The sequence below is a fragment of the Ambystoma mexicanum genome, chromosome 8 (assembly GCF_040938575.1).
Source record: "Ambystoma mexicanum isolate Mex_15411 chromosome 8, UKY_AmexF1_1, whole genome shotgun sequence".
Classification (NCBI taxonomy): Eukaryota; Metazoa; Chordata; class Amphibia; order Caudata; family Ambystomatidae; genus Ambystoma; species Ambystoma mexicanum.
In genome coordinates, this window is record NC_090929.1 from 56933458 (window position 1) to 56956286 (window position 22829).

Consider the following 22829-nt stretch of genomic DNA (forward strand, 5'->3'; position numbering starts at 1 on the left):
GGTGTGTAGATGTTATTCAGTCGTTGTCATACCTTTTGGAACTGAAGAGCCATGTTTTTAGACGTTTTCTGAATTTTAGATGGTCCTCCATGGTTTATATTTCTCTCGGGAGGGAGTTCCAGGGTTTTAAGTCTATGCAAGAGAAGGCTTATCCCCCAGGTTTTGTTCTTGTGCAGTGTTTCGGTTCTAGGTGAATGTCATAGATGGAACTAAGTGTTCTGGTCAGCTGGTAGATGGTGATTTTCTTTTGTATGAATTCCACTCCCTGGCAGTGCATTGCTCTGTGTGCTATGCCCATTGTTTTGAATGTGATTTGTTTTTTGACTGTTACCCAATGCAGCATCTTTATCACAGGAGTGATGTGGTCCCTTCGTGAGAGTTTAGATAATCTGGCTTTCTCTGGTATAGGCTGTTGGTGTAGTCTATCCTGGACATGATGAGGGAGATGATGGCAAGTGTTGTGTGCATGAAGGAGAGTAAGGGTAGAATCTTTTTATGTGAAGATAGGAGAAGAATTTCTTAATAATCGCATTTACTTGAGGCTCTAGTGTCCATTAGGATTCCAAGGTTTTTGACTACTTTGGATGGTTTGGCTGGTGTACCCAGTTCTGTGGGCCATGGGATGTCCTGGTTCTTTCCTTGGTTGTCGGGTGTAATCTCCTGTTTTGTCCGGGTTAATTGTGAGGTTATTAGTGTTCATCCGTTGGTAGAGTTCTTTGAGACAGTATTTAGTGTGGGGTTCTCCTTTCATTACTGCTGATTTTGTAGATGATTTGGGTGTCCTCTACGTAATTGTAGCTTGTGAAGCTGTGTCTTTAGGTGAGGTTGATAAGTGGTGTCATATAGCTGTTGAACAGTAATGGGGATAATGAGGAGCCGTTTCGGATTTGAAAGGTGTTAGCAGTACTGTTTCTGTTCTTTCGGACAAGAAAGATTTAATACAAAGCAACGCTGTTTCATCAATCCCTATTTCTTCCAGTCTCTTGGTGAGGCTATTATGGTTGACTGTGTCGAATGCTACACAGAGGCTGAGTAGTATCAGTGCTGAGTTTGTGTTGGAGTCTTCATTGGTCTTTAGGTTGTCCCGTATAGAGAGTAGTGCCATCTCTGTTCCTCTGATGGGTCTGAAGCCTACTTGTGCCTGGTCCAATAGTTGGTTATTTTCGACGTGTTCCAGTATTTGTTCATGGACATAGATCTCTATTAGTTTTGCCGGGTAAGGAATGATTGAGATTGGTCTGTAGTTTCAGAGGTCATCCAGACTGCTCGAAAGTATCTTTGAGGATCTGTTTGATGTAGGCTAATTTGAAGGCTTGTGGTACTTTTTCCATTGAAAGTGACAGATTGAAGAGGTTTAGGTAGTATTCCGATTGGTGAATCCTGTATAAGGATAGATTTGTAGATGGATGTCTGGTGGACAGGGTTCAATTGGGGAACCTGCATTGTTGCTTTTGTTCACCAGGCTGAAGAGGGTTGCTCTTGACATTTAGGCAAAAGTGTTCAGCCTTTTCTGTGGGCCAGGGGTTGCTTGGGGGTGAATAGTCTGGTTGGTTGGTCTTCTTTGTATGATCTGATGTATGTTAGTCATTTTACTCCTAAAGTGATCTGCGAGGGGACAAGTCTCTTAATGCCTACAGAGAGATTTCTCATCTCGTTTATGAAGTTCAATGGTTCTTTCTGAGTGTTGTTGGCTTTTGTGATCCTGGCGTTGTAGTATTTCTTTTTTGCTTTGAGAATTTCCACTTTGCACGGTTGGATATGTTATTTTTTTCTTGGTCGTTGTTCTTCCTCCATTCTTGTTCTAGCTTGCGGTTTGTTGTTTTCAGCGCGGTGGGGCACGAAACATCTCACAAATGCTTTCTTTCACGATTGGATGAGGGTTTTTTCTGGAGAGATGCTGTCTATTGTTTCTGCTATCTATTTCAGGATTAGGTCTGTTTTTTCGTCTATGACAATTGCGTCCAGAGTTACAATAGATGGCTTTGATGATTCTAGATTTTCTTCTAGGTTACTGCTTTTGATGGTTTTCCAGTGTCTTTTCCAGATTAGGTGGTTCTTTTGGGATATTTTGAATGCTTTTAATGGTATTTTGATCAAGAAGGGTTTAATGAGGTGGTTGCTCCATAGCATTTGGATTGGTGATGCTGTAGTGATCAGATTTTTATTGGCGAAGAGTGTGACCTGTTGTGTGTGTCACTCCTTTCACCATTTGTCATATTTTCATTGTCTTAAGCTGCTTAGTTAGGTTTTCTGCAAGTTTGTATTCCCTTCTCTGAACATTATGTTGAGGTCCTCGGGAATGATCAGGTAATCATGTTTAATGGCCAGGTTCATGACTGCTTCTACGAGGATACCTATGAAGGCTGCATCATAGGATGGGGGTCCGAGGTCAAGTGAAGGACGAGGGATTCTCAGTTCAGGATGCTCTGCGGATCGGCTGTTTTTATTTTTAGATGTTCTTTGTAAGCCACTGCAAGTCCTCCTCCACTTTTTCTTTTTCTGTTTGCCTCTATGCATTTGAAATTGTCAGATGGACAGCTCTACAGTATGTAGATCGTATATCTCTCTTGTGTGTTTGGACATAGATTTGGCATTGATTAGGTTGTAGTGTATTTGTTTCTTTATAGTGTCCTGTTTTGTTCTTGCTTTTGTCTTCTGTGGGTTTTGTTGGTGACACTCATTATTATCCTCGGGATGTAGGTCTGTTCCATCATTCATATTGGGTTCACTTCTCCTTCTGGGTCCTCTTATGTTTCAGACTGGTCTTGCCAGTGGTCCCCTCTGGTATTAGTGATGTATCGAGGTGTTGTTTCCCATCTTTTGTCTTCTGTTTGTTTCCACCTTTTCCCTTTGGAGTCCCGATAACCTGCTGACGTGTCTAATGTTTCTGGTAGTTGGTTAAAGCCCTGGCAAATGGACCATTGCTTGATAAGGCATTAGGTACACTGATTTTTGTCTTGCTTTCAGGGTGGCTCTTATTACAGTCTGGCTTGTGCGTGTGCGTTTCATTGCTGTGTTGGTGTTTTCTGGCATGGTGGTCTGGTGTGATTCCATTTTGCTTACTTTCTCCATGGTTTCTCGCGCGTCGTCCTCTCCTCTGGCATGGCATCTTCAGTGCTTCTAAGTCTTCTAGTGTTTTTTTTAACACTTGGAAGGTCAGAGTATCTCACGATTACCAATGTCTTCTCATGATTCTGAAGTTTTAAATGTTATAGTAGTGTAGTCTTTGGTTTTGTGTCCAAGGGGGTCCTGTTTTGAGTCATCCAGTACTGAAGCTGTGGTCATATATCTGGTTGTCAGTCAATGCAAACTTCAATAGCACAAATGAAGTGGAGCACTATGAGACAAGGGAGAATGTTCTCATGGTGAACTTTACTAGAAGTGAAGTTGTTGAAGTAGAAGCAGCAGCATTGAGAAGTCATCCTGACAAAGATACCTATTGTGAATCCTAATCTTGTGACTAATGACATACTAACTGTTAACCAAGAACTGTGTTTCACTGTCATCTATGGAAGTTGTATTTCTTTTGAACTGTGGCAGGTCTTCTTTGATAACTGGAAGTGGTGGAAAAGCATTGTGGCTAGGAATAACATTGGTGCTATTTGAATGAAGTGGAAAGTCCTTATTTCATCAAGGAGAAAAGAATTGCTATTGTTGGAACTTTGGGTAATAAAGCCTTACCTTGACATTGAGACATTGAGAACTAATCTGAGGCCATATTACCTACAGGGATTTTGTTTTTTCTTTTTGTTGAATTCACTTTGAATCCTGGTGAATGGAACTCGCCCAGGTTAATGAGAGGTTATCAAGGAACTGTGACTATTATTGTTGATGTTGGTATGGTATAGTAGTGTATATTTGTAAAGCAACTTTATACAAGGCAAATGGTTCAAAGCGCTCAAAGAGGGAGGGAAACAAGGGCAAAGAACAAAAGTATTTCAGAGCCCTTGGATTTCTGAATGATACAAGTCCGCATAGGAAGAGTAAGTGCATATAATACACAGTGAAAATAACAGCAAATAGGTCTGATGACGATTTTGCAGTTTTTCCAAGTGCATTGAGGCACCACCATGAAAGGAGGGGAGACAGGGAAGACAGATAGATGATCTACTAGGCATGGCACATTCAAATTGTGCAAGTGCACAGACGGTACAGGAGAGGGTGGGGGGGGCAAGTGCAGGGGGGAATCTTAGTGCACCCAGTCAGTGAGAAGCTCAGGTAAGTGCTGATAACTGCCATTCTCATGAGTCATTGACAAAGTGCAGTAGCGATAGGGCAAGTGCAGGCCCGGAGGCAAGTGCGAGAGGATTGGCGTGGGTGCCAGGGACCTGTGAGACTCTGAGGTACACCCGGTGCTAGTCGATAAACTGAGTGGAAAAGGAGGGAGAAAGGGATAGAACATAGAGCCGAGAGAGAGGTTAGTAGGGTAGAGTGAGAGAGAAAGAAGAGGAGAAGAGGAATGTCTTAAGGAGTTTACGGGAACTTAAGGAGATCAGGCTCAAGATGTAGGGCAGCAGGGAGGATATTCCAGAGGGAGGCCCCTGCTGAGGATACAGATCTCCCTCCAAATCTCTGCTTGGAGAACCGGCTCACATACAGAAGGTTGGAGGTAGATGAGTGAGAAGCTCGGGAGAGACAGTATTTAGGTAGGCATTGTTGCAGATAGGTAGGTCTCAGGCCCCAGAAAGCCTTGTGGACAATGCAGAGGGTCTTAAACTTGATCCTTGTGGCCATAGGGAGCCAGCGGAGGGATTTCAGCACCGCAGAGATGCGATTCCTGGGCTTAAGACCAAGGATGAGTCTAGCGGTTCTGTTCTGAATGAGCTACAGAGGGTGCAAAGCAGAGGCAGGGAGGTTGAGAAAGAGGCTGTTGTAATAGTCCAGCCTTGAGAGAACCGGGGCTCTGGAGACAGTGAGCCGCTGGGGGAAGGTGATAGAGATGGGGTGTTAGTTTGCCGGAATGGAAGGGTCAGCAGAGGGTTTCTTAAACAAAGGCTGCACAAGTGAGGGCTTAAGAGAAGTTGGGAAAACTCCAGTGGCTAAAGAGAGATTGTAGAGATCAGCCAAGCCTGGAGCGAGAGAGTCAATATTGTCCTTAATGGTTTTGGAGGGGCAGGGGTCCACCTGTTTGTATGAAGCCTTCATAGACCAGACATGTCTGGTGACCTCATCAGGTGTGATGGGAGTGAGAGAAGAGAGGAGAAGTGTTGACTGTGCCATGGGAGGCTGCAGAGGTGTTGGTGTATGATGTGGTGTGAAAGTAAGAGAGGAAAGGATGTCTTGGGTTTTTGTGGTGAAGTGTGCAGCTAGGGCCAAGCAAAGGTCCTGGGTGGGTGTGACAGAAGAGGAGGATTGGCCAGTTCCTTACAGACTTTGAACAGTTTGGCCGTGTTGTTTGATGCCGCGTAGATGCAGGCTTATATAAAGACTCTTCTTCGTGTGGATGCAGAGTCGATATTGCCTTTGAAGGGGGTGGAAGGCCAGTTTGTCAGAGGGTCCGCCTGACGCATTCAATTTCTGCTCAGCTGCCATACACTTGCGTTAGAGTCGTACCAAGAGTTGCACTTTGAGGGAGGCTTCTGTCGGACCCTCATGACAGGGACAAGAGTATCAAGGGTGTTGGAGATAAAGTGATTGAAGTTAGCGAGAGCTGTGTCAGGGTGGGAGTCAGCCACAGGAGTAGGAGGCGAGAGTAGGTGTAGGCAAAGGCAGCTGCTGTCACTCTTGTCATGGGTCTGATGACTTTGCAACTGAGTGGCCGTGCTGGTGTGGCGATGCAAGATGAGAGGAGAGCTCCAAGTATGAAGAGAGAGGAGAGTGGTGCGTCCAAGAGAGAGAGGTAGTGAGAGGGATAGAGAGAGGGATATAGGTAGAGATAAGAGCATCCAAAGAGTGGCCGCTCTGTGCGTGGAGCCAGAAGATAAGATGGAGAGGGAGAGAGAATCGCATAGGTTGCGGAAAGGTGCTGGAGTGTCAAGAGAGTCCGGATGGATGTTGAGGTCACCCAGCAGGAAGAGTTGAGAGGAGGAGAGTAGAGAGGAGGCCAGGTCAGCCCATTCCGAGAGGAAGAGAGTGGACTGTCCTGGTGGCCTATAGAAGGTGGCCATAAAGAGAGAAGATTTAGGAGAGAGTAAGAGCCTGCTAATTGAATTGCCATATATTTGCTTTGCGTTTGTGATGTTTAAGTGTAAGAGCCAGACATCCTGTGTTAGAGTGTTTACCTTTAGTTTTGTTAGGAAGGGAAATCCTCACCGGTGTAGGGATACAGAGACATTTAATATCATTTATACTTTAATAAAATGGCATGTTTTGAACAATCATCAAAATGTTGTCTGCCTCACTTTGCTGACCCCTCACAGGAGTCACCACTTCCCCTTGACATTCATCTCCTCCCATGTGATCCTCCCTCATGATACCACCCCCAAGGTTACAATCAGGTAGCAGCTGCGTCCCCTGGCCACATGGGAGGAGATCTTAAGGTGGGGTTTAGTGATGACTTCACAGGAGTCATCACAATAATCGCTGGGCTTGTGTCCACGTGACTTTTCTGGCCTGTATTTTCCCTGGGCTTGTGTCCAGGCCACTCTTCTGGCTTGTATACTCCCTGGGAGCATGTCCAGGTTGCTCTTCTGGCTTGTCTTCTCCATGGGTTTGTGTTCAGGCCACTCTTTGGGCTAGTATTCTCCCTGGGCTCGTGTCCAGACTACTCCTCTGGCTTGAATTCTCCCTCGGCTCGTGTCCAGCTGACTATTCTGGCTTGTATTCTCCCTGGGCTCATGTCCAGGCCTCTCTTCTGGCCACTCTTCGGACTTCTATTCTCCCTGGGCATATGTCCAGCCACTCTTCTGGCTTGTATACTTTCTGGGCTCATGTCCAGGCCACTCTTCTGGCATGTATACCCCCAGGGCTTGAGTCTAGGCTATTCTTCTAACTTATATGCTCCATGGGCCTGTTTCCAGGCCACTGGCTTGTATCCTCCCTGGGGTAGTGTCCCGGCCACTCTTCTGGCTTCTATACTTGCTGAGCTTGTGTCCAGTCCACTCTTCTGGCTAGTATTCTCCCTGGGCTCGTGTCCATGCCGCTCTTCTGGCTTGTATTGTCCCTGGTATCCTTTCCAGCTGACTCTTCTGGCTTGTATTCTCCCTGGTTTTATGCCCAGCCCACTCTTCTGGTTTATATTGTCCCTGGGCTTGTCTCCAGGACACTCTTCGGGCTTGTATACTCCCTATGCTAATGCATAGGCCCTTCTTCAGGCCTGCATGCTCCCTGGGCTTGTGTCCAGGTTACTATTCTCGCTTGTATTCTACCTGGGCTTGTGTCCCGGCCACTCCTATGGCTTGTATACTTCCTGGGCTTGTGTCCAGGCCACACGTCTGGCTTATAAACTCCTGGGGCTAGTGTCCAATCCATTCTTCTGGCTTGTATACTCTCTAGGCTCCTCTCCAGGCCACTCTTCTGGCTTGTAATCTCCCTGGGCCTGTGTCCATGCCACTCTTCTGCCTTGTTTACTCCTTGGGTGCATGTCCAGGTGACGCATCTGGCTTGAATACTCCCTGGGCTAGTGTCCAGGCCACTCTTCTGCCATTTATACTCCCTTGGTTTGTGACCAGGCCCCTCGTTTGGCTTGTATACTCCCTGGGTTCGGGTACAGGCCACTTTTCTGGCTTGTATACTCCCTGAGCTTATGTCCAGGACACTTCTCTGGCTTGTATACTCCCTGGGCCTGTGTCCAGGCCACTCTTCTGGCTTGTATACTCCCTGGGTTAGTGTCCAGGTCCCTCATCTGGCTTGTATACTCACCAGGTACATGTTCAGGCCACTCATCTGGCTTGTATATTCCCTGGGATTATGTCTAGGTGACTATTCTGGCTTGTATTCTCCCTGGGCTCATGTCCAGGCCACTCTTCTGGCTTGTATACTCCCTGGGATAGTGTCCAGGCCACTCCTCTAGCTTATATTCTGCCTGGGCTCGTGTCTAGGCCACTCTTCATCTGGCTTGTATACTCCCTGGGCTTGTGTCCAGACAACTCTTCTGGCTGGTATACTCTCTGGGCTCATGTGCAGGCCCCTCTTCTGGCTTCTATTCTCCCTAGCCTATGTTCAGGCCACTCTTCCGGCTTGTATTCTCCCTGGGCATATGTCCAGGCCACTCTTCTGGCTTGTATACTTTCTGGACTCAAGTCCAGGCCACTCTTCTAGCATGTATACCCCCAGGGCTTGAGTCTGGGCTATTCTTCTAACTTGAATGCTCCATGGGCCTGTTTCCAGGCCACTGGCTTGTATCCTCCCTGTCCCGCCCACTCTTCTGGCTTCTATACTTCCTAAGCTTGTGTCCAGTCCGCTCTTCTGGCTTGTATTCTCCCTGGGCTTGTATCCAGGCCACTCTTCTGGGTTGTCTACTCCCAGGGCTCGTGTCCAGGCCCTCCCCTGGCTAGTATTCTCCCAGGGCTCATATCCAGGCCACTCTTCTGGCTTGTATGCTCCCTGGTCTCATGCCCAGCCCCCTCTTCTGGTGTATTTTGTTCCCGGGCTTGTCTCCAGGCCACTCTTCGGGCTTGTATACTCTGTGGGTTAGTGTCCGGGTCACTCTTCTGGCTAGTATACTCCCTATGCTAATGCCTAGGCCACTCTTCAGTCTTGCATGCTTGCTGGGCTCGTGTCCAGGTGACTATTCTGGCTTGTATTCTACCTGGGCTTGTGTCCTGGCCACTCCTCTGGTTTGTATACTTCCTGGGCTTGTGTCCAGGCCACTCATCTGGCTTATAAACTCCTGGGGCTAGTGTCCAATCCATTCTTCTGGCTTGTATACTCTCTAGGGTCCTCTCCATGCCACTCTTCTGCCTTTTTTACGCCTTAGGTGCATGTCCAGGCGACTCTTCTGGCTTGAATACTCCCTGGGCTAGTGTCCAGGCCACTCTTCTGCCTTTTATACTCCCTTGGCTTGTGACCAGGCCCCTCATTTGGCTTGTATGCTCCCTGGGCCTGTGTCCAGGCCACTCTTCTGGCTTGTATACTCCCTGGGTTAGTGTCCAGGTCACTCTCCTGGCTTGTATGCTCGCCAGGCACATGTCCAAGCCACTCATCTGGCTTGTATACTCCCTGGGATTGTGTCCAGGTGACTATTCTGGCTTGTATTCTCGCTGGGCTCATGTCTAGGCCACTCTTCTTCTGGCTTGTATACTCCCTGGGCTTGTGTCCAGACAACTCTTCTGACTGGTATACTCTCTGGGCCATTGTCAAGGCCACTCTTCTGGCTTGTTTACTCCTGTTGCTAGTGTTGGAGCCACTCCTATGGCTTGTATACTCCCTGGGCTCATGTCCAGGCCACTCTTATGGCTTGTATGCTCACTGGGATTGTGTGAAGGCCATTCTTTTGGCTTGTATTCTTCCTGGGCCCATTTTCAGGCCACTCATCTGGCTTGTATATTCCCTGGACTTGTGCCCAGGCCACGCTTCTGGCTTGTATGCTATGTACACTCCCTAGGCTTGTGTCTAGGCAACTCTTCAGGCTTATATACTCCGTGGGTTTTTGTATACTCCCTGTACTAGTGCCCAGGCCACTCTTCCGGGTGGTATGCTCCCTGGAACATATCCATGACACTTTTCTGGATTGTATACTCCCTGGGCCTGTGCCCAGAACACTCTTCTGGCTTGCATTGTACCTAGGGTACTGTACAGGCCACTCTTCTGGCTTGTATTCTCCCTGGGCTTGTGTCCAGGCGACTCTTCTGGCTTGTATACTGCCTGTGATCATGTCCAGAGCAAACCTCTGGCCTGTATACTGTTTGGGCTTGTAACCAGGCCACTCTTATGACTTGTATGCTCCCTAGGCTCGCATCAAGGACAGGCTTCTGGCTTGTATTCGCCCTTGGCTCATTTCCAAGCCACTTTTCTGGCTTGTATTCTCCCTGAGCTGGATTTCAGGTGACTCTTATGGCTTGCATACTCCCTGGGCTTTTGTCCAAGCCACTCCTCTAGCTTGTATGCTCTGTACACTCCCTGGGCTTGTGTCCAGGCAACTCTTCTGACTTGAATACTCCCTGGCTTTGTGTATACTCCCTGTGCTCAAGTCCAGGCCACTCTTCTGGGTGGTATACTCCCTGGGCTTGTGTCCAGGTGTCTCTTCTGGCTTGTCTACTCCCTTGGTTTGTGCCCCCAACACTCGTGTGGCTTGCATTCTCCCTGGACCTGTGGTTTGGACCATTCTTTCTGTGTTATCTCTTAGGCCAGAGCTTCTACCTTTTCACCTTTTACTCTGTATTTGTCCACCATCATTCCATTTAATGGTATTGCTTTTTCACAGGCCATCGTTTCCATCTTTTCATGGGCCACTGACTCTGACCTTCTTCCCTGTTGCTCAACTTCTTCTCTTCTTGGGGTGCGCTACTACGCACACTCTCTTCCACTCCCCTTTGGTATTCTTCTCTTCCTTTATACACTCTTTCAGTTTTCTCTTTCTCTTCTCCCCCCTTCACTCCTTTAATTTTCTCTTTGAATCTGACCTCTTCGAGTCTCTGGATTTTCTTTCTCTCCACCTTCTAATGAAGAAGTATAATGGAAGAGAAACAGCTAACCACAACTCAAGGAGAGGCACCTGTGAGAAACCAAAGGGTGCCTCACCTACTAGTCCCTGGGGATCTCCCTATCAGGTAGCCAGGGCATGGCCATCGCCTTTGGATCCAGACCCTGAGGTTGACCAGTGCGGGAGGATCACCTGGGTGAGAGTTCTTCTGGAGTGGGGGTGAGGTGACCTATGGTGAGACACGGTATTGCCCCTTTCCCTTACCCGTGGCCCATCCTATTTTATAGGATTCTCCAGTGTCCCAACCCCCTCTCCTTCTACACAAACACTCGGCCGAGGAAGAAGGCGACTGAGAGTAAAAAGGCCAACCTTACATATCTCATTGGACTTGTCCCGCTTATTGGGTCAGGCAAAGTCCGGCATAAGTGCATTCATCTGATACCCTGATCATACCTCTGCTCTCCCCACACGGATAAATGGTGGAACATAGAGACAAACTCTGAGCAAGGTGGAACACGAGAAGGAGCAGAACTTCCAGGGTGGAAGTAAACCTACTGGAGCAGAGCGAACGACAGAGGAACGAGAGCCATGGGTGGAGAACCCCAGGAGTTCCCTGCAGTAGATTGTTGCCTTCAAAAGGCTGTGAAAGACATTTGGAGTAGGCCAAATCCCAGACAAGAAGGCTGAAATGTGTTTCAAGGATGCCAGCGACCCCCTTGGGTGAATGGCAGAGTTGGGGAGGCGAGGCAAAGCCTGTGGTATTAACCTTGACTAATGAATTAAAAACTGTAAAGACAAGAAAGAAGTGCACACAGCCGATGAGTTGGCAAGCAACATGAAAGACCAGTGTTTGTAAAGACAAGATTGAAGTTGCAACATTATATTGCACAATTGAAGGCTGCACACGTGTTGATGAGACGCTGAGGAAGGCAGACCTGTGATGAACTTTGAATTACTGATAGCTCTGAAACCAGCGATACTGAGTAGCGAAGTGGTCTGGCAAAAGGAAGTAGCCCACTCGAAAGTCTCAGTGAAAAGAGAAATGTTTTTGTTATTAAGTGATAAAGTGAATGAACTATAAAAAGCAAAGTGATCAAAATTAACCCAGGGAAAAAGGGGAGGAGTAAAAAGGTGAACATTGAACTTTCATGCTTATGACATCGAACTACCCAGACCAAGAGACACTATGGCAAATAACACAAGAGTGTGAGCTGAAGGGATAGTCGAAGTGGTCCTGCGGAGGTCTATAGTAAAAGCCACACACATTCGAAAGTCTTCAACATCAGGAAAAGGTCTGAGTCTGACTGAGGGAGACCGGAAGTGTGATAAATTAGGGGAAGGGAACACCTAAAGGATGTGAATTAAGCTTGGGGAAGGGAACCCCTGTAAGTGTTGTGTTTAAAAGGTCCAAGCCCAACTGAGAGAGAATTACGTGAACTGGCCCAACTGAGGGAGACCAGCATTAGCTTATTGTTGAACTATGTTTTGAAAGCTGGAACGAGAGACTTTAATGTGGAAGACCAGATCAGCATCGATCCACGTATTGAACTGCCTTTGTTTTGGGAGCCTGAGCCAGAGTGTGTCATCCTGTCTACGGGGACCGCCTTACTCCGTGCTGTCTAACGTCGGCAGGAGAGCTGACTCAGCCACATTTATTCTTTATATTCTTACACTGATTTTCATTTGCATACATATTCTCCTTTACACGCTTTTTGTACAACAGATAGGGCAGGCATTAGGTTCTTGTTAGGGTAGACCATTTTGATTTTACAGACTCAACTAGGACTGTTTTCTTTATAATTTGATGGTAGAGACTTGTCCCATCCTGGTTACAGGGCAGAGTAGGAGTTTTTCCAAACCCCAAAAAATGAATAAAGGTTTTACAGATTGTACCTTTTGTGTCAATGTCATACTTGAGATACCATGCATCCCTTAAACAACTAAACAAAAATGAAAATTAAATTGAACAAACCGAAACCAGGCTGCTCGAATGAAATAAAGCGTATGTTTTCTAAACTGAAGCTGCCAACAGCACTCTTGCACTCCCCCCTCCATCCCACTAACTAACCTTTCACATCCCTCCTTTATTTTCAGATCAGACAAAGCACCTGGAAACCATGAAAATGGTAGTGGTGCACTGTATAAATCGCAATAACATAACATAGCATAACGTTCCTCCAAACTCTGGGTTTTTGCTTTCACTCCATCTTCTTCTAGTCTCTGGGTATTCTCTTTCATGTCATCATCCCCTGGTCCCTGCATTTTCTCTTTCTCACCACCTTCTTTCAGTCTCTGGGTTTTTGCTTTCACTCCTTCTACTAGTTTATGGGTTTTCTATTTCACTCCACCATCCACTGGTCACATGGTTTTCACTTTCACTCCATCATCCTCCTCTCTCTGGGTTCTGTTTGTCCTTTGTTTTACCTTTGTTTTACCTTCTTCTACCTTCTTCTATTCTCTGGGTTGTTTCTTTCACTCCACCTTACTGTGGTCTTTTGGTTTCTCTATCACTCCACCCTACCCCAGTCTCTGGGTTTTGTTCTTTGTTTTACGTTCTTCCATTCTCTGGGTTTCTTCTTGGGTTCTTGGTTTCTCGACCACTCCACCATCCTCCACTGTCTCGGTTTTGTCCTTCGTTTTACCTTCTTCGATTCTCTGGGTTTTCTCTTCCAAATCAACCTTCATCTGGTCTCTTGGTCTCTCGATCACTCCACCACCATCCATTCTCTGGGTTTTGTTCTTTATTTTAACTTCTTCCATTCTCTTGGTTTTCTCTATCACTCCACCACCATCCATTCTCTGGGTTTTGTTCTTTGTTTTAACTTCTTCCATTCTCTTGGTTTTCTCTATCACTCCACCATCCTCCAGTCTGAGTTTTGCCCTTTGTTTTACCGTCTTCTATTCTTTGGGTTTTCCTTTTCAATCCACCTTCCTCTGGTCTCTTGGTCTCTCGATCACTCCACCACCATCCATTCTCTGGGTTTTGTTCTTTGTTTTAACTTCTTCCATTCTCTTGGTTTTCTCTATCACTCCACCACCATCCATTCTCTGGGTTTTGTTCTTTGTTTTAACTTCTTCCATTCTCTTGGTTTTCTCTATCACTCCACTATCCTCCAGTCTCTGAGTTTTGCCCTTTGTTTTACCGTCTTCTATTCTCCGGGTTTTCCTTTTCAATCCACCTTCATCTGGTCTCTTGGTCTCTCGATCACTCCACCATCTTCCACTCTCTGGATTTTGACCTTCATTTTACCTTCTTCCTTTCTCCTGGTTTTCTCTTTCACTCCACCCACCTTCCTCCAGTCTCTGGATTTTGCCCCTTGTTTTACTGTCTTCCATTCTCTGGGTTTTCAGTTTCTCTAGCACTCCACCATCCGCCACTGTGTGGGTTTTGTTTGTCTTTTGTTTTACCGTATTCTGTTCCACGGGTTTACTCTTTCACTCCACCATCCTCAGTCTGTGCGTTTTGTCTCTCACTTCAGCTTCTTCTGGTCTCTGGGTTTCTCTTTCACTCCACCGTCTTCCACTTTCCAAGCCACACAGTCATCCTCCTCACTCCTCTGATGGAACTCTACTCCACTCCACTGTCCTTGCCTCAGTTTCCAGCAGTTCTCCACCTCTTCACTGCTATACCTTGCCAGCTCTGCACTTTACTGCTGTCCCACTGTCCTATGAGTTGGCCCGTGGATAGAGCCTGACTGGATAGCTCTTCCCAGAGCGACTGGAAAGGTCAGGTGGGTTACATGTCTTTCCATAGAACTTTTTCCATTGAGGAATAGCTCCATCGAATCATTTGCATCGAAAAAATGTCCATCAAATGCATTTATTTTTTATTTTTTTATTTTTAAGGGTGGGTCCCCCAAACCCTCTGTTTTGAACCCTTAAAAACCCACCCGGAACAAAATTAACCCTTTACCCCCATAAATAGGCATTCGATGGATATTTTTTCAATGGAAAACATTTGTTGGACTATCCCTCGATAGTAAAAGTTTCCGTAGGAGACTCTTTCTGACGTAGTTGTAGCTGCAATGAACATGAGTTTCAATTTCCTGAAGTTTCCCCGTAATGTGTGGAAGAAGGAGTCCCCTCTGTGTGTGTCTGGTTGTTGCACAGGGAAAATGTGTGCTTCGCTCTGCCCCTCTCAGTGGTCAATGGAAGAGAGGCGCAGATGTCTTCTTTGGGGCGGGAAATGAAGTTCAGTCAGATGATTAGGGGAACACCCCCTAGTCTTTCTGGCATGGATCTGTGGTTGAATTGAGTTTCCCAGATCTCCTCTGGGATTTCTATCTTTAGGAGAGGTGGATCATGGGAGATGGAGTCCTTATTTGTTTGGGAAACTGATCCTTGGCATAGGGTCTTTCCTGTCTTCAGAGACCTGTTGAGATCTTTAACACATCACTGCATCCCAATGGCTCAGCAGTGGCGCCCGCTACACACTAAAGGTGTAGAGACTTCACGTTTGGGATCTATTTACTCTTTGGCTCCGCAGTGGTGCCCGCTATACACTAAAGGTGTAGAGATTTCACGTTCGGAATCTATTTACCCTTTGGCTCCGCAGTAGCGCCCGCTATACACTAAAGGTGTAGAGATTTCACGTTTGGGTTCTATTTACTCTATAGCTCCGCATTGTGCCCACTGTACACAAAAGGTGTACAGATTTTACGTTCAGGATCTATTTACACTTTGGCTCCGCAGTGGAGCCCGCTATACACTAAAGGTGTAGAGATTTACATTTGGGTTCTATTTACTCTTTGGCTCCGCAGTGGAGCCCGCTGTTCACAAAAGGTGTAGAGATTTCACATTCAGGTTCTATTAAATTTTTAGCTCCGCAGTGGCGCCCGGTATACACTAAAAGTGTAGAGATTTCACATTCAGGTTCTATTTACTTTTTAGCTCCGCAGTGGCGCCCGCTATACACTAAAAGTGTAGAGATTTCACATTTGGGACCTATTTACTCTTTGGCTCCGCAGTGGAGCCCGCTGTACACTAAAGGTGTAGAGATTTCATGTTTGGGATCTATTTACTCTTTGGCTCAGCAGTGGCACCCGCTACACAGTAAAGGTGTAGAGATTTCAAATTTGGATTCTATTTACTCTTTGGATCCGTAGTGGCGCCCGGTATATACTAAAAGGGGTAGAGATGTTAAGTTCGGAATCTATTTGCTCTTTGGCTCTGCATTGGCACCCGCTATACACTAAAGGTGTCGAGATTTCACATGTGGGTTCTATTTACTCTTTGGCTCCGCAGTGGCGCCCGCTACACACTAAAGTTGTAGAGTTGTCAAGTTCGGGTTCTATTTACTCTTCGGCTCTGCAGTGGAGCCCGCTATACACTAAAGGTGTAGAGATTTCACGTTCAGGATCTATTTACTCTTTGGCTCTGCAGTGGCGCCCGCTATATACTAAAGGTGTAGAGATTTCAAGTTCAGTTTCTATTTACTCTTTGGTTCCGCAGTGGTGCCCGTAACACACTAAAGTTGTAGAGTTGTCAAGTTCGGGTTCTATTTACTCTTCGGCTCTGCAGTGGAGCCCGCTATACACTAAAGGTGTAGAGATTTCACGTTCAGGATCTATTCACTCTTTGGCTCTGCAGTGGCGCCCGCTATATACTAAAGGTGTAGAGATTTCACGTTCGGGTTCTATTTACTCATTGGCTCTGCAGTGGCGCTCGCTATACACTAAAGGTGTAGAGATTTCACGTTCAGGATCTATTTACTCTTCGGCTCCGCAGTGGTGCCCGCTATACACTAAAGGTGTAGAGATTTCACTTTCAGGATTTATTTACTCTTTGGCTCCGCAGTGGCACCCTCTACACACTAAAGGTGTATAGATGTCAAGTTCGGGTTCTATTTACTCTTCGGTTCTGCAGTGGCGCCCGCTATGCTCTAAAGGTGTAGAGATTTCACTTTCGGGATCTATTGACTCTTTGGCTCTGCAGTGGCGCCTGCTACACACTAAACGTGTAGAAATTTCAAGTTCAGTTTCTATTTACTCTTTGGCTCCGCAGTGGAGCCCGCTATGCACTAAAGGTGTAGAGATTTCATTTTCAGGATCTATTTCCTCTTTGGCTCCGCAGTGGCGCCCGCTACACACTAAAGATGTAGAGATGTCAAGTTCAGGTTCTATTTACTCTTCAGCTCCGCAGTGGCACCGGCTATACACTAAAGGTGTAGAGATTTCACATTCGGGATCTATTTCCTCTTTGGCTCTGCAGTGGTGCCCGCTATACACTAAAGGTGTAGAGATTTCACGTTCAAGTTCTATTTACTCTTTGGCTCTGCAGTGGAGCCCGCTATACACTAAAGGTATAGAGATTTCACTTTCAGGATCTATTTACTATTTGGCTCCACAGTGACGCACGCTACACACTAAAGGTGTAGAGATTTCACGTTCAGGATCTATTTACTCTTTGGCTCCGCAGGGGAGCCCGCTATACACTAAAGGTGTAGAGATTTCACTTTCGGGATCTATTTACTCTTTGGCTCCAAAATGGTGCCTGCTATACACTAAAGGTGTAGAGATTTCACGTTCGGTTTCTATTTACTCTTTGGCTCCGCAGTGGCGCCCGCTACACACTAAAGGTGTAGAGATGTCAAGTTCGGGTTCTATTTACTCTTCGGCTCCGCAGTGGCGCCCGCTATACACTAAAGGTGTAGAGATTTCATGTTCGGGATCTATTTACTCTTTGGCTCTGCAGTGGCACCCGCTATACACTAAAGGTGTAGAGATTTCACGTTCGGGATCTATTTAGTCTTTGGCTCTGCAGTGGCGCCCGCTATATACTAAAGGTGTAGAGATTTCACGTTCGGGTTCTATTTACTCTTTGGCTCTGCAGTGGTGCTCGCTATACACTAAAGGTGTAGATATTTCACGTTCAGGATCTATTTACTCTTTGGCTCCGCAGTGGAGCCCGCTATACACTAAAGGTGTAGAGATTTCACTTTCAGGATCTATTTACTCTTTGGCTCCGCAGTGGCGCCCTCTACACACTAAAGGTGTAGAGATGTCAAGTTCGGGTTCTATTTACTCCTCGGCTCTGCAGTGGCACCCGCTACACACTAAAGATGTAGAGATGTCAAGTTCGGGTTCTATTTACTCTTCGGCTCCCCAGTGGCACGGGCTATACACTAAAGGTGTAGAGATTTCACATTCGGGATCTATTTCCTCTTTGGCTCTGCAGTGGTGCCCGCTATACACTAAAGGTGTAGAGATTTCACGTTCGGGTTCTATTTACTCTTTGGCTCTGCAGTGGAGCCCGCTATACACTAAAGGTATAGAGATTTCACTTTCAGGATCTATTTACTATTTGGCTCCACAGTGACGCGCGCTACACACTAAAGGTGTAGAGATTTCATGTTCAGGATCTATTTACTCTTTGGCTCCGCAGGGGAGCCCGCTATACACTAAAGTTGTAGAGATTTCACTTTCGGGATCTATTTACTCTTTGGCTCCAAAATGGTGCCTGCTATACACTAAAGGTGTAGAGATTTCACGTTCGGTTTCTATTTACTCTTTGGCTCCACAGTGGCGCCCGCTATACACTAAAGGTGTAGAGATTTCACGTTCGGTTTCTATTTACTCTTTGGCTCCACAGTGGCGCCCGCTATACACTAAAGGTGTAGAGATTTCATGTTCGGGATCTATTTACTCTTTGGCTCTGCAGTGGCACCCGCTATACACTAAAGGTGTAGAGATTTCACGTTCGGGATCTATTTACTCTTTGGCTCTGCAGTGGCGCCCGCTATATACTAAAGGTGTAGAGATTTCACGTTCGGGTTCTATTTACTCTTTGGCTCTGCAGTGGTGCTCGCTATACACTAAAGGTGTAGATATTTCACGTTCAGGATCTATTTACTCTTTGGCTCCGCAGTGGAGCCTGCTATACACTAAAGGTGTAGAGATTTCACTTTCAGGATCTATTTACTCTTTGGCTCCGCAGTGGTGCCCTCTACACACTAAAGGTGTAGAGATGTCAAGTTCGGGTTCTATTTACTCCTCGGCTCTGCAGTGGCACCAGCTATACACTAAAGGTGTAGAGATTTCACATTCAAGATCTATTTACTCTTTGGCTCTGCAGTGGCGCCCGCTATACACTAAAGGTGTAGAGATTTCACGTTCGGGATCTATTTACTCTTTGGCTCCACAGTGACGCGTGCTACAAACTAAAGGTGTAGAGATTTCACGTTCAGGATCTATTTACTCTTTGGCTCTGCAGTGGAGCCCGCTATACACTAAAGGTGTAGAGATTTCACTTTCAGGATCTATTTACTCTTTGGCTCCACAGTGGCGCCCGCTATACAATAAAAGTGTAGAGATTTCACGTTCGGTTTCTATTTACTCTTTGGCTCTGCAGTGGCGCCAGCTACACACTAAAGGTGTAGAGATGTCAAGTTCGGGTTCTATTTACTCTTTGGCTCTGCATTGGCGCCTGCTATACACTAAAGGTGTAGAGATTTCACGTTCAGGATCAGTTTACTGTTTGGCTCCACAGTGGAGCCCAATATACACTAAAGGTGTAGAGATTTCACCTTCGGGATCTATTTACTCTTTGGCTCCACAGTGGTGCCCGATATACACTAAAGGTGTAGAGATTTCACATTCAGTTTCTATTTACTCTTTGGCTCTGCAGTGGCGCCCGCTACACACTAAAGGTGTAGAGATGTCAAGTTCAGATTCTATTTACTCTTCGGCTCAGCAGTGGTGCCCGCTATACACTAAAGGTGTAGAGATTTCATGTTCAGGTTCTATTTACTCTTTGGCTCTGCAGTGGCACCGGCTATACACTAAAGGTGTAGAGATTTCACATTCGGGATCTATTTCCTCTTTGGCTCTGCAGTGGCGCCCGCTATGCACTAAAGGTGTAGAGATTTCACTTTCGGGATCTATTTACTCTTTGGATCTGCAGTGGTGCCTGCTACACACTAAAGGTATAGAGATTTCACTTTTAGGATCTATTTACTCTTTGGCTCCAGAGTGGCACCCGCTGTACACTAAAAGTGTAGAGATTTCACGTTCGGTTTCTATTTACTCTTTGGCTCCGCAGTGGCTCCAGCTACACACTAAAGGTGTAGAGATGTCAAGTTCAGGTTCTATTTACTCTTCGGCTCCGCAGTGGCGCCCGCTATACACTAAAGGTGTAGAGATTTCATGTTCGGGATCTATTTACTCTTTGGCTCTGCAGTGGCGCCTTCTACACACTAAACGTGTAGAAATTTCAAGTTCAGTTTCTATTTACTCATTGGCTCTTCAGTGGCGCCCGCTATACACTAAAGGTGTAGAGATTTCACGTACAGGATCTATTTCCTCTTTGGCTCCGCAGTGGCGCCCGCTACACACTAAAGGTGTAGAGATGTCAAGTTCGGGTTCTATTTACTCTTTGGCTCCCCGGTGGCACTGGCTATACACTAAAGGTGTAGAGATTTCACATTCGGGATCTATTTCCTCTTTGGCTCTGCAGTGGCGCCCGCTATACACTAAAGGTGTAGAGATTTCACGTTCGGGTTCTATTTACTCTTTGGCTCTGCAGTGGAGCCCGCTACACACTAAAGATGTAGAGATGTCAAGTTCGGGTTCTATTTACTCTTCGGCTCCGCAGTGGCACCGGCTATACACTAAAGGTGTAGAGATTTGACATTTGGGATCTATTTCCTCTTTGGCTCTGCAGTGGCGCCCGCTATTCATTAAAGGTGTAGAGATTTCACGTTCGGGTTCTATTTACTCTTTGGCTCTGCAGTGGAGCCCGCTATACACTAAAGGTATAGAGATTTCACTTTCAGGATCTATTTACTCTTTGGCTCCAGAGTGGCACCCGCTCTACACTAAAAGTGTAGAGATTTCACGTTCGGTTTCTATTTACTCTTTGGCTCCGCAGTGGCGCCAGCTACACACTAAAGGTGTAGAGATGTCAAGTTCAGGTTCTATTTACTCTTCGGCTCCGCAGTGGCGCCCGCTATACACTAAAGGTGGAGAGATTTCATGTTCGGGATCTATTTACTCTTTGGCTCTGCAGTGGCGCCTGCTACACACTAAACGTGTAGAAATTTCAAGTTCAGTTTCTATTTACTCTTTGGCTCCGCAGTGGAGCCCGCTATACACTAAAGCTGTAGAGATTTCACTTTCAGGATCTATTTCCTCTTTGGCTCCGCAGTGGCACCCGCTACACACTAAAGGTGTAGAGATGTCAAGTTCGGGTTCTATTTACTCTTCGGCTCCCCGGTGGCACTGGCTATACACTAAAGATGTAGAGATTTCACATTCGGGATCTATTTCCTCTTTGGCTCTGCAGTGGCGCCCGCTATACACTAAAGGTGTAGAGATTTCACGTTCGGGTTCTATTTACTCTTTGGCTCTGCAGTGGAGCCCGCTATACACTAAAGGTGAAGAGATTTCACTTTCGGGATCCATTTACTCTTTGGCTCCACAGTGACGTGCGCTACACACTAAAGGTGTTGAGATTTCACCTTCATGATCTCTTTACTCTTTGGCTCCGCAGTGGAGCCCACTATACACTAAAGGTGTAGAGATTTCACCTTTGGGATCTATTTACTCTTTGGCTCCACAGTGGTGCCCGCTATACACTAAAGGTGTAGAGATTTCACGTTCAGGTTCTATTTACTCTTTGGCTCTGCAGTGGCGCCCGCTACACACGAAATGTGTAGAGATGTCAAGTTCGGGTTCTATTTACTCTTCGGCTCCGCAGTGGCGCCCGCTATGCACTAAAGGTGTAGAGATTTCACGTTCGGGATCTATTTACTCTTTGGCTCTGCAGTGGCGCCTGCTACACACTAAACGTGTAGAAATGTGAAGTTCAGTTTCTATTTACTCTTCGGCTCCGCAGTGGTGCCCGCTATACACTAAAGGTGTAGAGATTTCACGTTCGGGATCTATTTACTCTTTCACACTGCAGTGGCACCCGCTATACACTAAAGGTGTAGAGATTTCACGTTCAGTTTCTATTTACTCATTGGCTCTACAGTGGCGCCCGCTATACACTAAAGGTGTAGAGATTTCACGTTCAGGATCTATTTACTCTTTGGCTCTGCAGTGGAGCCTGCTATACACTAAAGGTGAAGAGATTTCACTTTCGGGATCCATTTACTCTTTGGCTCCACAGTGACGTGCTCTACACACTAAAGGTGTTGAGATTTCACCTTCATGATCTCTTTACTCTTTGGCTCCGCAGTGGAGCCCACTATACACTAAAGGTGTAGAGATGTCAAGTTCGGGTTCTATTTACTCTTCGGCTCCGCAGTGGCGCCCGCTATACACTAAAGGTGTAGAGATTTCACGTTCGGGATCTATTTACTCTTTCACACTGCAGTGGCGCCCGCTATACACTAAAGGTGTAGAGATTTCACGTTCGGTTTCTATTTACACATTGGCTCTACAGTGGCGCCCGCTATACACTAAAGGTGTAGAGATGTCAAGTTCGGGTTCTATTTACTCTTCGGCTCCCCGGTGGCACTGGCTATACACTAAAGGTGTAGAGATTTCACATTCGGGATCTATTTCCTCTTTGGCTCTGCAGTGGCGCCCGCTATACACTAAAGGTGTAGAGATTTCACGTTCGGGTTCTATTTACTCTTTGGCTCTACAGTGGAGCCCGCTACACACTAAAGATGTAGAGATGTCAAGTTCGGGTTCTATTTACTCTTCGGCTCCGCAGTGGCACCGGCTATACACTAAAGGTGTAGAGATTTGACATTCGGGATCTATTTCCTCTTTGGCTCTGCAGTGGCGCCCGCTATTCATTAAAGGTGTAGAGATTTCACGTTCGGGTTCTATTTACTCTTTGGCTCTGCAGTGGAGCCCGCTATACACTAAAGGTATAGAGATTTCACTTTCAGGATCTATTTACTCTTTGGCTCCAGAGTGGCGCCCGCTCTACACTAAAAGTGTAGAGGTTTCACGTTCGGTTTCTATTTACTCTTTGGCTCCGCAGTGGCGCCAGCTACACACTAAAGGTGTAGATATGTCAAGTTCAGGTTCTATTTACTCTTCGGCTCCGCAGTGGCGCCCGCTATACACTAAAGGTGGAGAGATTTCATGTTCGGGATCTATTTACTCTTTGGCTCTGCAGTGGCGCATGCTACACACTAAACGTGTAGAAATTTCAAGTTCAGTTTCTATTTACTCTTTGGCTCCGCAGTGGAGCCCGCTATACACTAAAGCTGTAGAGATTTCACTTTCAGGATCTATTTCCTCTTTGGCTCCGCAGTGGCACCCGCTACACACTAAAGGTGTAGAGATGTCAAGTTCGGGTTCTATTTACTCTTCGGCTCCCCGGTGGCACTGGCTATACACTAAAGGTG